Source organism: Lampetra planeri, chromosome 3, assembly GCF_965212315.1.
Source record: "Lampetra planeri chromosome 3, kcLamPlan1.2.h2, whole genome shotgun sequence".
In the NCBI taxonomy this organism is placed as follows: domain Eukaryota; kingdom Metazoa; phylum Chordata; class Hyperoartia; order Petromyzontiformes; family Petromyzontidae; genus Lampetra; species Lampetra planeri.
In genome coordinates, this window is record NC_136109.1 from 3492190 (window position 1) to 3510559 (window position 18370).

The window sequence follows — 18370 nt, forward strand, 5'->3', positions numbered from 1 at the left end:
CCACTCTCCCTCCTTCGATGCGTTGCGTTTCCATACGTGTAGAGAAACACCCGTTACCATCAGCAAGTACATTAAGTCCATTAAGTGAGCTGAATTTCTCAAGCTCGAGAGGGGAGGAGCCTATTCGACCCTGGGAAACACTTCACAAAACTCAGATGGAGTCGACCCCATGCCAAACCCAAACACTGAAAACGCCAAGTCCGCGCTCAGCTGTGACGAATCCATTCTTTCACCGGCAACCGGACCTACTGAGTGCCGGGAGACACAGGCTCAGAGAAGGACTCTCCAAAATATAAACGTAATTAAACAGAAACGCACGTGGACAACGCATTATGGCTACTATTCAGAACAGCAGGTGTGTGTCTCGTTTAAACAGACACCTCTGAGTTCACACAGCAGTATTTATTTACAGCATGCACTAGCAGGTTATGCTAATCTTTTTCAAACACAAACCTGTCTCCAATCGCTAAATGTTTTACGATGTTGTGCTCTAAAGCAAGCGCCTCTTTGAAGCGGCGTGTTAACTAAGCTGTGATGTGACGACGCCATGTCTCCATAGTGCTGAAGACAGGCCCAAAGAGACGCTGCTCTTTTACACGCTTTTATTTAACTCACTCGGTTGTTGATGTTGTTGTTGTCGTATCCTCAAATCTTGAAACTCAATTTTAACCCACTTCCCAATGTGGTATCGACTGCAAACTTGGTATACTTATGTCACACTGATGACAATACTATATTCTATCATAAAAAAAAATTTAAAATATTTTTAAACAATCTTTTTTATATGTTATGTTTCGTCTTGGGTCTAATTGTCCACTCCCAACTGACGTTGGCTGTAAATCACCACGGCCCCTTACGTTATGGCAAGCTTCGGGGACACTTCCTGCAGTCGTGGAGTTTTGCCATTACGAGTACGGTGCATTTCATTAAAGCTTGTTTAAAAATAAGTATTTTTAAATATTACTAATTTAGTCTGGGTTGGCCGAGAGGAAACTCCCCAAAGCCAGGTTTGGACACCAATTACCACGGTGTGCATGGAGAGGATGACAGCCCGGGTCACCTGCCTTGCACTGCACATCAGTATGAATCACTTCTACACTCCAAATACAAGTGCACAACACCATGCCCGGCCGCCTATGTCTCCCGAGCAGCGATGTTTACACATCGCACCAGGTACTCAGTTGAGGCTGAGTCAACCTAGGGAAGGCCCAGGACCGGTTTACATAATTGTTTAACACGTAGGCTTTCACGTTGACAAAAGCCAAATAGTTCACATTTTAGCTCACCGGTGTGTTGAAGAGTGAATCCACAACATTTACAAATGTTGTGGATTCAATATTATGGATTCACTCTTCAACACAGCGGTGGGCTAAAGTAGTGAACTATTTGTCTTTTGTCAACGTGACACATGTTTTACTGATTGGCCGTGTCGGGTGGTAGAGGGTTACGACACATTTATAAATAACGCCATCTAACCCAAAAACGTTGATTATGAATTACATAATTGTTACTGATGTTGGCCACAACACCTGAACACCCACGTAGTCCACAACCTACCAACACTCTGGAAACGACAATTGTTCAATTAACGCCACTCGCTAAGCAACCATTACCCACACCCACGGGGCACCATGAACCAAGCCTGCATTCCTCACATACTCACGGGTCAGTCATTCTTTTATTTGCTTTAGCTGTCAGGAGAGGCTTATCTACTGAAAGGTATCATATACAAAATAAGAAAAAAATTTCTTCTAACCTGTCCCATGGAAATTCATAGGCATTGGTATCAAATAGCATGCAATGCGTGGCCTATTGGCATGACCTCACCCGCGCACAATCCTGCTGTGAGAGAGCTCCAAGGCCTGCCACAGCTCACCCGAGCAACTCCGTTCTGCTGTGGCCTACGAGGAAGGGCGGCCCATGGCAGTCAAAGCAGTCAAGGAGTGAGAGGTCCCAGCAAGCGAGCGCAGCTGCTGTGCCGCTGGCCATGTAACGGATGCAGCGTGCCACACGCTCTCTGAGACCGAGTGCAACCTGGTGTAACATGCCTGGCAGCATGTATGTTATAAGAATAGGGTTTGCCCTTTCTGGCAATAAAACAGGTGTTAAGATATTAACACACCAAGCTGAAACCTTTTGCAAGGAATTGTCTGCATTAACCACATATACTTGGGGCGAATGTGTACAAAAAAATGCTCTGATAGTCTAACACTGTTTGAGACTAGGCTCTAAAGAAATCTGTCTCTGGTGTGGACCAATCAGTTTCAAAGACAATGCATTTTCTATCAGAGCATGTTTTTTTTTGCATGGTTAATGCAGACATGATTTCTAGCAAAAGGTTTCAGCTTGGTGTTTTAACATCTTAACACCTGTTTCATTGCCCAAAAGGGTAAAACCTATTCTTATATTTTGATACCGGCAAGGGAGGTCCTAGGATTCAGCATGTATGTTGAACTTCTTTCGCACTGTACGTAGCCAACCGTGCTAATCGGAGCATGCCGATTCCAGCCATTTCAAGTGGCTGTCTTGAAATCAGAGGCAACTCTCTTAGATTCATAGACTGGGCCAAACACAATAACGATCAAGGGCTGTGATCAATCCTATGCTGGATAAAAGCCTCCCCGAGTTGCTTCGTGGTCCCACGATGCCCCTATCCAGCCGGCACATGCATACAAGCACTGGGGTACATCATACATGCGCTGGCAGTGTGCGGGGTGGCTGTGATGGCTGCAGTGAGGCCTACCGACCCAGGACCTCATGCTTGTTGGCTCACGGTGTGACGCATTATTATCATTATCCAACCGGCCACATGTCCCTGTTTTCATTGCATTTAAGGAAAGGTTTTAAACATATTGGAACGATTTAGCAGTAGCATTTTCCCACTGCATTACTGTATAACCAACAGACCAAACTTTTCACGTCTCTACCCAGGTCAGTTCCAGTTGGTTGAGGATGAACCACACAAGGTCAAAGTCACGCCCACGCTTGACAGGAAATTTTGAAGTGGTCGGTTCAAACCACACCAAGCAAGACCACAACGTGAAAAGTCGGCAACATGAAGAGGGTGTCCCAGATGGCTGGGGACTGAAAACCCCAGTGTCACAGATATAGAAATGTCAAGTAGAGTTAAATTATCTTTTATTATGTTTGTTTACCCAGGAAAGCTTCACCGAGTCTCATGACTCTTTTGCAGGAGGGTCCTGCCAAGTTTTCGCAGCAGGCGATGATTGCTCTGTACATTCCAAATGAGGAATTAGTAATAAACATAAAACGAGTAACTTTCTGAGAAACAAAGCGTCACTGCCGTGCTGTAACAGTTAGCACATTGGCCATGTCATCCAGAGGTTGCTGGTTCGATTCCATCTCCTGGCATGGCAGTTAAAGCAATGGGGACACGTGTCTTTAACACCCTCTCTTCTCTGTTCGTACAGCAGTACAATGGAAAATTGGCAGGTAGCGAGTGGTGGGGTAAAACACATTCCTGCGGAGGGAGCTGGTAGGAACGTTGGGTTGCTCGGTTAATGGCCAGGGTCAACGGCGGCGTGGTGTATTCCGCAAATATGTCCGACTGGGAGGGCGAGTACAAGCCGGCGTGAGTAGGTTAAACGTTGAGTTTTATAAGGGCACCACGGGGTGACCAGCCCCTCCCCACCCAGCCCCACCCCTCCCACCCCAGACCCAGCCCCACCCTCCCCACCCTCCTCACCCAGCCCCTCCCCACCCAGCCCCTCCCCACCCTCCTCACCCAGCCCCTCTCCACCCTCCTAGCCCCTCCCCAGCGCCCCTCCCCTCCCCAACCAGCCCCTCCCCACCCAGCCCCTCCCTCCTCACCCAGCCCCTCCCTGCACGACGGACGGACACAATAATCCCCTGTGGGCTGGTGTAACCAGGAGGTTCCTACCAGTATTGTGGGTTTACCTTACCTTACTCATTTCTGCCGAACCCGTTTGTCAAGGCTGGTTGGGTTTGGTATTTAACCGGTTTGCTCAGTACACGACATATTTACACACACACAATGTATGCTATTTTAATACAACTCTTAAGACTTTTTGTTCCAATATTGAATACCACAGTCAAACAGGCTCCCGCCGCAACCGCCAGCTTACGCCACACAGGTATCATGTGCTTTTCGTTGTTTTATTTGCCGAGGGAGAGACCATGTCTCTTGGCGGCATTGCCTAATACGGCGTAGGGTTTGTGTGCATCTCAGTAGGGAGCGCAACTGCGAGTGCTCTCGATTACGCTATGCGCACGTTGCGTGTGCGAGAGAGCGCACATCACACACGGGCATTGGTAGAGAAGTGTTCTGAGATACCGGCTCGACTGGTACGTCCCGGGGCCATGGGCTGCCACGAGCTCTCTGAACAAAACCAACGTTAAATATTATCAGGATTCAACGCAAATGCACATTTGACTCCAAGACTCAACAAATATACGACCTACATTGAACGTCATTATTAAGATTATTTGACAATTGGGGACCCACACCAACCTGCCAGGCTACCTTGATTTTGTTGCTGCGAGCACCGTACGTAACCAACCGCGCTAATCAGAGGTCTGGGGGAAGGATAAAAAAAATAAACACAGAAAGCAGTTTCAAAGAAATTAGTCGGAAGGTAGAGCGTTCCAGACGGCCGCAGAAGCACATGTGAAAGCGTGCTACGTAGTGATCGTCTTTTTTTCAATGGGTAGCCAAAAGCCGCTTCTCGGATGTGTTAATGGCGAAAGCCACTCATAAGCAGCAGTGGGTTAAGCTGAATTACAGAAGCTACTTAAATTGTGTAAAGGTTGTAATTTGCTGTGGAATCATCGTGCTATGAGTTAAAGCTGCTATTATCTAAGGACACTAACAGTGCTATTAAAGAGCTGCTAAAAATAAGTGATAGTTATGGTTTATTTGAACTGAAAAATTAGCTGGTAACTAAAACAATATTCTTGGTTCTTTCGGTAAAGTCACGTAGAACGGAAAAACAATACAATAATAAAAATATTTTTTATTTTTACAAGGGAAAAACAATAAAATAATAAAAATAAAACATTTTTTTAAATTGTTTTCCCCTTCTACATGACTTTACCGAAAGAACCAAGAATATGAATCCCTGCAGTCACGAAAGCTTTAAATCGAAATAAAACAATCATATTTTAAGCTTAGTTGAATACAACTTAAAAAGGAACAATATTGTGAACAACTTACAAGACATAGCAACAGTTCAATTAGTCACGGGCGTCACCGGCTGTGCGATGACTCGTCCAGACCGCCGTGGGAATGGCCACGTGTGGGCTCTGTGTGCCTCTGCGTGGCTCTGCGTGGCTCCAAATAGAACAGCGAGCCGGGCTTTCGCAGCTCAGCGAGGCTAGCCGGACGCGGGGACATCTCCCTGGGCAAGGTTTGACCGAAGCCATCGGGAGCCAAGGGTGGTCGAGTTCTTGAGAGTCCGGCTCCACCTTGCGCCACGAGGATCTCTCAGCATGGACAGGCGGTGGAGATGTGCCAACAGCAGGAGCAGCAGCAGCACTCGTCCGGAGCGTGGAGACCTCGTGGAATGTTTCAATTGTGATCTCGTTAAGATGTCTTCTTGGTTCTTTCGGTAAAGTCACGTAGAAGGGAAATAATAAAATAATAAAATAAAACATTATAAAATATTTGTATTTTATAATAAAGCATAATAAAATATTTGTATTTTATTATGTTTTATTTTTATTATTATTTTATTTCCCTTCTACGTGACTTTACCGAAAGAACCAAGAAGATAAATCCCTGCAGTCACGAAAGCTTTAAATCGAAATTTCTCGTTAAGATGCTTGAGGCTGCTATGGATCAAATCTGCTCAAAAGCTGCTAAAACCTTTGAGCATTTCCACATGAAGGCTGATCCAGGTTAAATCTACACATAAGTCAAAGTTGCTAAGAGCTAAGATTGCTTTGATCAGAGGTTTTACGTATCAATGTCTCCCGGGAGCAAGTTGCCATGGGTTAAATCTGCTGTGAAAATAATTAATCTGCCGTCACTACAAAGTGCTATAGATGTGGCTGCTGCATGTTAAAGTTACTATTGATAAATGTACAATGAATCAGTTGCTGTATGATAAAGCATGAAAGCATATACAAGCTTATGACGTTATGAGTTTTGTCTAGATTAACGCTTTCATGAAGCAATGCGTCTATGGTTGCAATGCATTCAAGCTGATTCACATCCCACAACGAGGTACTATCTAATATTTTTTAAGTCTGTACCCACCGAACATGGAATTTGCGATCACGGCAAAGACAGCTAATACGGTATTCCCCATAGTAAAGGTTTTTTGGGTTAGATCGCGTAAATATATAAATGTGTCGTTAAACCCACCACCACCCGACACAGCCAACTAGTAAGGGTTGTCACGTAAACAGAACGTGGCCAATTCGTCCCTCGTACAGCACGCCGGTGTGTTGGAGAACCAAGCCACAACATTTACAATCTGAGTACGACGTTTCGCCAGTAATTACAACTAGCTTCATGAGTCGACAGCCAGATTTGTGGAGAAGTCTACCTGTTTCGTTCCTTAGAGGCGTAAAATATCATTCCCGGTTGCAGGTCGAGTGAGCTGCCAAGAATACGCACAATGTTGTCACTGAGCATTTCCGCGAAAAAACTTAGCATGCAGGGCAGACCCCGGCCATGCTGTGTGGCTGGCACACACCAAATGGGTTTTCATTTTTCATTCCAGCACACAGAGAGCGAACATGTTCCCAGAATCACAGACGGGACACTTGCACGCTTGACTAGTTTATTCATCATCAGCCACGATCAATCCACTGATGGATGAAGGCTTCCCCAAGCTGGTGCAAACTCATATGATCCTGAGATGCAACGATCCATCCAGCACCTGCGCACGAACTGATCCCATCGCTCCATCTCCTAGGTAGACGTGCTGTTGGACACGCACCATACGCTACGTTGTTATTCTTGACCACCGTCCGTCATCACTTCTAGTGACGTGTCCTGCCCAAGTACTTTAATTAATAGTTTGGGACAATGTTATTAACTTCTCTAATCCATGTATAACCTCTTTCTCTCAATGTAATTACAAGCATGCGTCTATCCATGCTACAATTGTGCACCGTTCAGTTTTTTGTTTTCTAGTTTTGTTAATGACCATGTTTTCTAAGCCATGCTAGCAGGTAATGTACATCCAGCAGCTGTCAAATAAAGTAAACTTTTACAGCCCTTCGCCAATCCACTGCAGGATTAAGGCCTCCCCCCAAGCCTTGTCAGCCATGGGCGTTTATTTGACCATCCTTCACCACGCTGGTCAGCATGAGATGGTGGGGTGGGAGGGAAGGACAGTTCAGATATCATGGCCAGGAATCAAACTCAGATCGACAGGTTCACAGCGTATCGAGTGAACCACTGTCTAATACTACGTCCCATAGGATAGCAGGGCTGTCTCTCACCAGCAGACACAAGTGCTGAAGCATTTTTTGTTCAATGACTCGGTACACTCAAATTAAATCAAAATTGGCTCAAATGGTGATGAAAATATTATTCCATTGGAAAATTAAATCTTATTCTCTTTCAGTGATTTTAACAAACGTCCCTATCCGATAAGTGTTTTATTAAAGATATTACCATAGTTTACAATTGATTTCCTGCAAACTCATTCCAATTGACAAATATGTAACTTTATTTTACCATCTAAATCGTCAACTGAAAACCTATCTTCTGAAACTTCCCACAAAGGGCACAGCCTCAAGTGTCACATGGTCAACAACGCAGGAAGACAACTCAGAAGCACTGCCAACGCCTCTTCCATAGGGCCTTTCTCTCCACAGATGCAGCAGTGCGCTGCATCCTGCTGTGCAGATGAATGGGCCATTTCCCACTACTCGGTAAACGTTCTGACACATTAGTAGGCATCGGGTGGCATGGGGAGGATTTGCACAGCGAACAGCAGACTTACAATGGCACACCCTATACCCACCGCAATTCCACGCGGTGTTCATCAGATATGCACAGTAACACGATGCTCCGACACCGGCTAACGAGCGCGCACGCAGTGGGCACGGGCTCGTCTTTCCACACGGCAGAACACTCCAGAGCCCAGGTGGCTCGAATCCCATGCCTCCAGCCAGGTAGGGGTCTACAAACAACTGGCACCACGCCTGCAGCTGGTTGGCCAATCCAAACGACACTACGCACCCATTCCGACGGGGTACCTCTGCCACAGCGGTGCTCACAAGGTAGCCATGTAAAGTTTTTTTAAGCAGGTAAACAACTAAAGAGACGACCTGGGTCCCCAAAATAATACAAACATAACAAATAAAGTCCAGCTGCTGCATCAAATGGGAAACCTAAATTATTACACAAAAAATAAATCAATGTTAAGTAAAATAATCCCCGCTAACATCAGCTGCGGCAGATAATGGTTAGGCTGTCAATAGGACAATTACAATTATACCAGTAACTTGCAATCAATTAAGAGCCCATTGAGAAGCTCTCTTTCACAGGGGAGTTGTGGAATCTGTATAAACGTGTACAGATGTCTCATCAGTATGATGTCTCATCAGTATGACTGGGTGTGCTTATGTTATAGGCCAATAGCCTTCTGTGCAAACGATGGAGCCCATCCAGTGCAATCCAGCAACATTGTACGGAATGTATTATTTACTGCCTCGAATTGTGGGTCATACATAATAAACACAAACAAGTCTCTTTCGGTGAAGACTTGTTCCATCAGCTGATTGGCCTTGGCCAAGATGCAGCAAGCGTATAATGTCACAGCACTGCGATTTGTAGCTCATGATTATTGGAGAGCACTTTTCACTCTGCTACAATTTTAAAATGTGGAATTTCCAAGGGGTGGGTAACAGTTAATGTTCTAACATAGTATTTACTTGTGCACAGAATTGCCTTTTTACGATTCATTATAATTTTTGGGGGGCTAAGTCGTGCAGGTATGGTGAGTATTGTTTTCACTATAACCCTCCCCCACCTGGCAGAGCCAATCTAATCAAATTGTCAGGTCATGGGCAATTATGTCAACCAATCTGGTTTTTCAGAAAACCAAAGGAATGTTGAAAATCAAGATTTTCTTTGATTGTCAAAAATGTTGCTTGCTTTTCAACATTCCAATGTTCTGATAAACCAAATCAAATGACATATTTGCCCCCGTGACAACTCCATGAATTTGGCTCTGTAGGGTGGTGGGTTGTAAAAAGAAAAATTACACTCTACCTATACGACCTATCCCAAACAAACTAATTATTAACTATAGTGGTTGTGAAAGCCTACGTATAAAACTAACGAGTTTGTGTATTACGTTAACCCACATCTTTTCGCTATTAATTTCTGTCAACTGTTTTGTCTTTTGTTGCGGATGTATAATCTCGCTACCTCGTGATATTCAGAACTGTAGCAAAATTTAGCATCATTGATTTGTTTTAAAAAACACGCATAGTGCAAACTTTCCGTGAACGCTTTGATCGACTGCGGAGTCCGATGGGGTGGATGTTCAACGTCAACACTTTACAGACCTGGCCCTCGAGTCACCTACGTTGGTGACGACACCTAGAGTCGTCGTGGCACATGATTCGCAAACGGCGAACGGGCTCATTGCATCTCCTGAAACGTGAGTGCAGGAGCAATCGGTAAACAACACTGCAGTCATTCGTGAACGTTGCCATCGAAAGCAAACAAATTAGCTGGTTATATTATTTGGTGAACTCTCTCGCCTCTGTTGTTGGTGCTGTGAAGAAGGTCCACTGCGTGAAATGTCACCAATTATATTCTTAGCATTTTTAGGCCAGTCTTGTGATTTTGCCATCACACCGCTTGAGGGATAGGTTGGAGCATGCGCATTCATGTTATGGAAGACTATATTGAACATGTACCGTTTGATCCTGTCGAGTTTTATTCAGTGCCATATTATATTTTTTTTAACAACAGTTGTCGTGTACGTGAAGCAACATTTTTTAAAATGTGGTAAATATTGTTTCAATCAAAGCATGAAACCTTGCGTATTACAAATTAATTCACTGCCCATTACTTTGCAAGATGGGTCAAATGACTTCATAAACTTAGTTCGACCTAGACTATACCGGTTGTAGGGAAATTCGAGGGCTGATAGTCGTGTTTATTAACTTCCAAAGCATAATAAAATACATGTTTTATTATGTTTTATTTTTATTCACTTATTATTTCCCTTCTACGTGACTTTACCGAAAAAACCAAGAAGATGAATCCCTGCAGTCACGAAAGCTTTAAATTCCAAAGCATATTTTAGTTTAAATTAAATTGCCTCTATCTACAAATGGCAAGTCTCTAACATCCATTTAACAGCGGAGACCGTCCTCAGACGAGCCAGCCTCTAAAATGTAAACACCTGCTCCATCAAGCGGCAGTCAATCATGTGCAGTTGGACCCGCCCACAAATAAAATTGCTTTCGTAAATAAGCTTTAGGTATTTATTTATAAATAACTCCTTGCATTTGCTTTACAAAAACAGTCGAGAACACTACCACCGTCGATTCGAGCGCATGCTCTCACTCACCCCAATGTACTGGGCAACGATTCATTGCGTGCACTATCGGCTCGATTGCGCACACGAGGAGGCACTATCAATATAGATTTGAAGTTTTCGTGACTGCAGGGATCCATACTCTTTGGTTCTTTCGATAAAGTCACGTAGGTATAGGCACTATCGTTACTTCAGAGACGCCAATAGCTTCACAACTGATGCGTTAAAGAGCCGCCGATTGACACCAGGTGCCCAAGGAAAATGAACGCCGACATTGTGGAAGGAACCCTGAAGAGTCTTTGGAAATGCCCAAAGACTCAAGAGGCACCAGATGCCCGGTGAAGGCAGCAAAGAAAGAGAAAACCCTAGGAGCAGCCGCAGTAAGGTCCCGATCTTGCCTGTGAGGTTGCCTTGTGGCCTTAAGCATCATATTTAGTTTTGAGTCAGTTTTATTTAAGTGTTTTCGGTCATGGTTTTTAACAAAATAATAACTTCTCATTATCGTATTACCTCCATTTGAATTAATGTTAGTTTATTCACTGCCACAGCTGGTTTGACGATACATTTTAAAACGCTCACACAAACTGGTAAGAACAAGGGACTGAAACGTTGTTCACATTGCTTAAATAAATGTATTAACCTTTGTTTAGTGTTGGCCGCCGAGGTCACCACAACACCTGTACAGCTGAGCTGTTTTATAGGCCTTCAGGAATGCTCGGCATTTTTATGGGATTGTTTTTTAAAGCTTGAAAAGTGTTCGCAACATTTCGAGTGTTGCATGCAAGGCAACCGGTTCAAGAGCTCTTGTCTGCCAAATCCAGTTGATATGCGTCATCTCATTTACAGTACAGCCCCGGTCTTAGCACCGGTACAATTCCTACACGTGCACGTTCATCTTACTACAATGAGCGAGGTAACTTGGTAACTCAGAAGGCCGACGCAGCTGCAAAAATGCAATGAAACATTAAGCAACACTTTGCTGCCACGATCATTCCCAGGTGTACAGGACCTTACTCTGGGTAGGAGCTGGAGTGCTCACTGCCCCCATGGCCATCTGCTTGCATAATCTACGGGGTCACCTATTGCTGCAGAAATAATCAAGATTACTCACAAACCTCTCCCAGTCACACCTCCGTGACTTCAACATTCTATACTCTTCCTCGATTTCCTCCACTCCCAAAACCACTGCGGGGGATGTAATATGTCACCCAAGGCCGTAACTATAATATATATTTTAGGCAGGAAATGAGTTTTCAAATTTAGATATTTTTCTGGGTTGGGACCCCCAGACACCCTGGAAGATTTGGTCCCCCCCAAATGTTGACTCCATGGCTACGGCCTTGATGTCACCCCCCCCCCCAAACCACAATTTTATAAATTGTCACAATAATGGGTCATGATTAATTTTAGCCAGGCGGTGGTGCACGCCTGCAATACAGCACTGTGGAGGCGAGCGTTGGTGGCTCGCAACAATGGCATTTTCGAGCATGAAGGTGCCATAGCCTGGCTAGTCAGAAAGCAGTACAGCAAATACGGACTTCACCTGTTCCATCTGTATGGGACAGAGTGTTGGCCCCTCTGCACGTGGCGTTTCTCCCGGCGCTCCAGTTTGCTCCCATATGTAAACACACACTAATTGGCCAATAACACTTTATACATACATGTGTGGTTCCTCCTCACGCCAGAGTCATTCTCTCTCTTCCAGAGTGAGAAAATACGGTGCTGCGGGCACATTATAAGTGGAAATTATTAATTTTATTGCAGTTGTGGTGCATGTGGAATCCATGACGGTTCCCATGACCACACCTCACGCGACAAATGCAATTCATAAATAATGTTACGAGACCAAAACAACCAATTTTAATGAATTAATCCACGAATCGTTAGATCCATGCAGTCGCTGCGCAAGTTTCACCTCGATGGGCCAGTCGCTCCGTTCCTCTTTGCTGCCTTCACTGCAGAGCGACTCCTGTCCCCCCCCCTGGCCACTCACGTAAACATGTACAGCCACACGCTGAATTCCTACGAATGCCCATTGAAAAGGAGGAATGTTACAGTGTGGTTCAAGTTAAACAGTCATCCAGCACACATTGATACGAGCGGGAAAACAAAGGCTGCAAAAACTCGGATCCAGGAGAAAGATAGTTTAAAACAAACGGTCAGATGCAGCGAGTTCGCTAAACAAGTGGATGCATCTGTGAACGGGACAAGTGGAAGACACAGCAGAGGACCGTGTACCTCGGACAGCTACTTAAGGCAGTTCGGGATCAAAATTATCAAGTGAAGAGGTGAACAAGAGTGGGTTTCATTGCCTTGGCGAAACAAATGTAAACTAAACTATATTATTTACCAGGCAAAATCCATTGAGCCGTTAGCTATTTTTCAGTAGCGACCTCGCCACAAAAAATTCCTCAACGAAGTGGCTTATTGTGTGGAAATGTACAGCAGCCAAACACTCTAAATGCGTGTTTCTAAATGTGGAGGGAAAAACCGGAGGACCTGGAGAAAAATCCACGCTACCACGGGCAGAACACCATGCGAGGGAGAAAATATCTTGCCACCGCGTAAAAGCAACGTGCCATTGTGCTAAATAACTTCGGTTTGTTTCCTGCTATGAATCAGACATTAACAGAGACGATGATGACTTTAAAAACGCGTGCAGATGCATCCAAGCAAAAAACACCGCATGGGTTCAAGAATATACGCAGGTGAATGATACCATTGCAAGCGGTAATAAAGTGGTCTCGGGCAGGAGACGTAGCGAGCAGGACCAGTGGCACGTGGTTTGAGAGTGTCGGCCACAGGAGGGATGGTGCACAAGAGAACGCGCACCTAGGAGATGGAGCGCGGGCGCTCGGTGGGAACTTCACATTGCAGGATCGTGCGATGATGGTGCCCTTCATCCAGTAGTGGATTGATCATGGCGGACGATTAAAGTGACCGCAATGTCTAAAAATTGCATTGGAAAGCCTCAAACGTGGACGTGCGCCTGTGTTGGAACGCTTTGAAAGCCCTGCCAATTAGTGCATTCATTTTTGTAACTTGCACGGGATTAGATTATCGACTTGATGACTTCGGAAACCAATAACCGAGTTATACAGTGACAATGAGCTTACCGATAAGAGTTTAACGTCCCTCATCACCATCGCATTGCAACAAGTGAGCAGGATATTTCCCAACAGCGTTGGAAATATTTAACAAAAAGAACCATTATCTCCATGGAAAAAAGGCATACTCCCACAATTGCACCACAACACAAGATTGTATGTTAACAGCCGCAATTGCAGAGTGGTTAAATCAGCTCTTCCAGGATCACGTCGCTGGTATCTGGTGCCTGTTATCACAAGGAACAAAGTGAGGAAGGCCACAAGGGGGGTAATTAAGGGCCGATAGGAGCCGTGGCTTTCTGCTGCATGGCGGATAACACTGGTCAACACACTTTTTCTGGCATAAGGTATTCCAACGGTTTTAAGGTAATTTTGGGGTGCTGATTCCAAATCTGGCATCAGTTTTTGTCTATCACAGGTTTTTGAGATATCAAATATTGCATTTTCAATAAAAACTGCAGAAGAAAAATATTAAATAAATGTGGATATCTACATAAAATTATATTATAAACACACTATCCTAAAAATACAGCACCATATTTTAACACTAAAGCAGTCGCTGACTCGCAACAACTTGCAATCATAAGTGACAGAGTTAATTTCGGGTAAAATCAATGAAAATGGGGTATACCGATAGCATAAAAATGAGATGTAATAGAGCAAATCTGAGATAAAATTTGGAATCAGCACCCTGAAATTAGTCTAAAGCAGCTGCAAAAGTCCAGGCCAGTATAATGCGAGGCTCTGACGGGAGCCCGAATTGGAACGTGATCAGTGTCCGTGTTGGAGATGAGAAGCACGCCGAGTGCATTAAAGCGCACGCTGAGGAGCAGGACACTGAGGAGCAACAGAGGAGCACACACAGACAGGGCCACGTGGCTCGTATGAGCTGCAAGGACCCCCAGGTGGTGAGGGCTGCTCCCACTGCGACTGGACACGCGTGGGGCCTTCTCCACCTCCTCTCCATTCTCCTCTCTACGAAGGACAATTCACGGATATCGCCCTCTCCCGTGCCTCGAGTATTTTTAGATCTTCCTCTCTCTCTCACCACTCAAAGTCTCGGCGTGTAAGATCTACAATACTCTTTGGTTCTTTCGGTAAAGTCACGTAGGTAGAAAATAGAATAAATCACGACGTTTCGGGCACAACACAAGCAATTGTTTCTTGCTGTGGTTGTCCCACCTGATGACGGACGATTGTGTTGCGCCCGAAACGTCGTGATTTAATTTGATTTATTTTCTACCTACGTGACTTTACCAAAAGAGCCAAAGAGTATGGATCTCTGCAGTCACGAAAACTTAAGATTCTCCCCCCCCCCGCGTGCACTCTCCAATCTCTGAAAAGCGCGACGTTGACGCTGATTTAAGGATTTCGTGACTGCAGGAATTACTCTTTGGTTCTTTCGGTAAAGTCACGTAGAAATAAAATACATTAAGTAATAAAATACGACGTTTCGATTGCAACACAAGCAACCGTCATCAGGTAGAACTAAATTTGAGAGACAGAACACAGACACACAGAGACACACAGAGAGACACACAAGCAGAGACACACAACATAGACACACAGACAGACACACAAGCAGAGAGAGACAACACAGAGACACATAGAGAGACACACAACACAGAGACACACAGAGAGAGACACACAAGCAGAGAAAGACAACACAGACACACAACATAGACACACAAGCAGAGAGAGACACACAACACAGACACACAGAGAGAGACATACAACACAGACACACTCTGCGTGTCTCTGTGTTGTGTGTCTCTGCTTGTGTGTCTGTCTGTGCGTCTCCGTATCTGTGTTTGTCTCTCTACCTGATGACGGTTGCTTGTGTTGCAATCGAAACGTCGTACTCTATTACGTGACTTAACCGAAAGAACCAAAGAGTTGACGCTGATATTAAAAACATTACAACTCCTTGAGAGGGAGACTACAGCCTGGACACTGATCTCTGAAACGTCAATAACCAAGTCGCAAGGACATCGTCTCTGGCAGTAGCAGCAGCAGCAGCAGTTCACTGCTTTGCATTTACGAATTGATGCAGTCGCTTGTACGAGGCTTAAACAACCACAATAGCTGCAGTATTACATTGAAAACTTATCACAGTGATTGCCGAGCACGAGGTCAATGATGGTGGTTGTGGTTTGGTTGATGATGGTGGTTTGGTTGATGGTGGTTGTGGTTTGGTTGATGGTGGTGGTTTGGTTGATGGTGGTGGTTTGGTTGATGATGGTGGTGGTTTGGTTGGTGGTGGTTTGGTTGGTGATGGTGGTGGTTTGGTTGGTGATGGTGGTGGTTTGGTTGGTGATGGTGGTGGTTTGGTGATGGTGGTGGTTTGGTTGATGATGGTGGTGGTTTGGTTGATGATGGTGGTGGTTTGGTTGGTGATGGTGGTGGTTTGGTTGATGATGGTGGTGGTTTGGTTGGTGATGGTGGTGGTTTGGTTGGTGATGGTGGTGGTTTGGTTGGTGATGGTTTGGTTTGGTGATGGTGGTGGTTTGGTTGATGATGGTGGTGGTTTGGTTGATGATGGTGGTGGTTTGGTTGGTGATGGTGGTGTGGTTTGGTTGGTGATGGTTGTGGTTTGGTTGATGATGGTGGTGGTTTGGTTGGTGATGGTGGTGGTTTGATTGGTGATGGTGGTGGTTTGGTTGGTGATGGTGGTGGTTTGGTTGGTGATGGTGGTGGTTTGGTTGATGATGTTTGTGGTTTGGTTGATGATGGTGGTGGTTTGGTTGGTGATGGTGGTGGTTTGGTTGGTGATGGTGGTGGTTTGGTTGATGATGTTTGTGGTTTGGTTGATGATGGTGGTGGTTTGGTTGGTGATGGTGGTGGTTTGGTTGGTGATGGTGGTGGTTTGGTTGATGATGGTGATTTGGTTGATGGTGGTTGTGGTTTGGTTGATGATGGTGGTGGTTTGGTTGGTGATGGTGGTGGTTTGGTTGATGATGGTTGTGGTTTGGTTGATGGTGGTTTGGTTGGTGATGGTTTGGTTAGTGATGGTGGTGGTTTGGTTGATGATGGTTTTGGTTTGGTTGATGATGGTTGTGGTTTGGTTGGTGATGGTTGTGGTTTGGTTGATGGTGGTGGTTTGGTTGGTGATGGTGGTGGTTTGGTTGATGATGGTTGTGGTTTGGTTGATGATGGTGGTTTGGTTGATGGTTGTGGTTTGGTTGATGGTTGTGGTGGTGATGATGGTATTAGTGACGGTGGTGATTCGTGTGGTTGGTGGCGATGGAAGCGATGTTGGTGGTAATGATGGTGGTTGGTGGTGATAGTCGTGGTGGTGACGGTGATGATGGATGTGGTGGTGATGGTGATGATGGATGTGGTGGTGATGGTGGTTGTGGTGATGGTTGTGGTGGTGATTGTCGTGCTGGTGGTGGTTGGTGGTGATGGTGGTGATGTTGGTGGTGATGTTGGTGGTGATGGTAGTGGTGATGGTAGTGGTGATGGTAGTGGTGATAGTCGTGATGGTAGTGGTGATAGTCGTGGTGGTGGTGATGGTTGTTGGTGATGGTGGTGGTGGTAGTGGTGATGGTAGTGGTAGTGATTGTCGTGGTGGTGGTAGTGGTGGTTGGTGGTGGTGGACCTCAGCACGTTTCTCGGCGTCACCCGCGGCTCTGACCCCGGCGTTCGCTGCGCGCTCCCCTCGCACGCGGCGCCGCTGTGAGGCAGAGGGAGGAGAGCACGGAGCGAGTCGCCCTCACCGCGAACCAAGCGGTGAGCAGCCTGCGAAGTCGCCCTCGCCGCGTGAGTGGTGGTGGTGAGGAGGTGGTTAGCAGCTTGCGAAGTCGCCCTCACCACGTGTGAGTGGTGGTGGTGAGGAGGCTGAGTCGCACTCACCGCGTGTGAGTGGTGGTGGTGAGGCTGAGTCGCCCTCACCACTTGAGTGGTGGTGGTGAGGAGGCTGAGTCGCACTCACCACGTGTGAGTGGTGGTGGTGAGGAGGCTGAGTCGCCCTCACCGCGTGTGAGTGATGGTGGTGAGGAGGCTGAGTGAGTGTGTGTGGTGGTGAGGAGGTGGTGAGTCGCACTCACCGTGTGAGTGGTGGTGGTGTTGAGGCTGCGAGCGCCGTGAGCGCCCTCAGGATCGAGCCGACGACACCCGCGGCGCTCACCGAGAGCACGGGGCGGAGTTGACGTCACTCCACGCGTGTGTACACCGACCTGGGTGACGTCACTCCGCGCGTGTGTACACCGACCTGAGTGACGTCACTCCGTGTAAGCACCACCGACCTGGGTGACGTCACTCCGCGCGTGTGTACACCGACCTGGGTGACGTCACTCCGTGTGTGCACCACCGACCTGGGTGACGTCACTACGTGTGTATACACCGACCTGGGTGACGTCGGCCTCAGGTCGGTGGTGCACACGCGCGAAGTGACGTCACTCGCGTGTTACGTGCAACATGCGTGACGTCACTGCAGTGATATTCCTGTTTCTTTTAAATAATATCCACGATAATTGATATAGTCTGCTTTAAAAAAAACGGTATATGGTATTCACCGTTGTTATTGTTATTTTGCTTCAATTGTTTTTATTTCCTGACAAACTTAATTTTTTTATTAAATGATCCCTATGGCGATATACCCTGGTATACCAAATTAAAAAATATTCAGTTTAATGTATTAGGTATAACCCCGTGAGCCATGTGGCTCTTGACTCGCGTGCAACCGCAACAAAACAAAAACATGAAACATCTTAAAGTGACTACACGCAACAGAAGAATGGCCGAGGCAATTAAATATTTTCTTTC

The 18370-nt window shown here is 45.8% G+C and overlaps 1 protein-coding gene across 3 annotated transcripts in view; it reads right to left on the bottom strand.

The window, feature by feature from the left end:
• CGNL1 (cingulin like 1) overlaps nt 1-17785 on the bottom strand; it is a 118217-nt gene extending 100432 nt beyond the window's left edge. Inside the window, exon 1 of one of the 3 annotated variants that reach the window (XM_078619109.1) lies at nt 17653-17785. The gene's annotated coding sequence lies outside the window, so the exon portion shown is untranslated. The other 2 variants (XM_078619101.1, XM_078619117.1) reach the window with 2 other exon arrangements.
• Nucleotides 17786-18370: the final 585 nt, after the last annotated feature.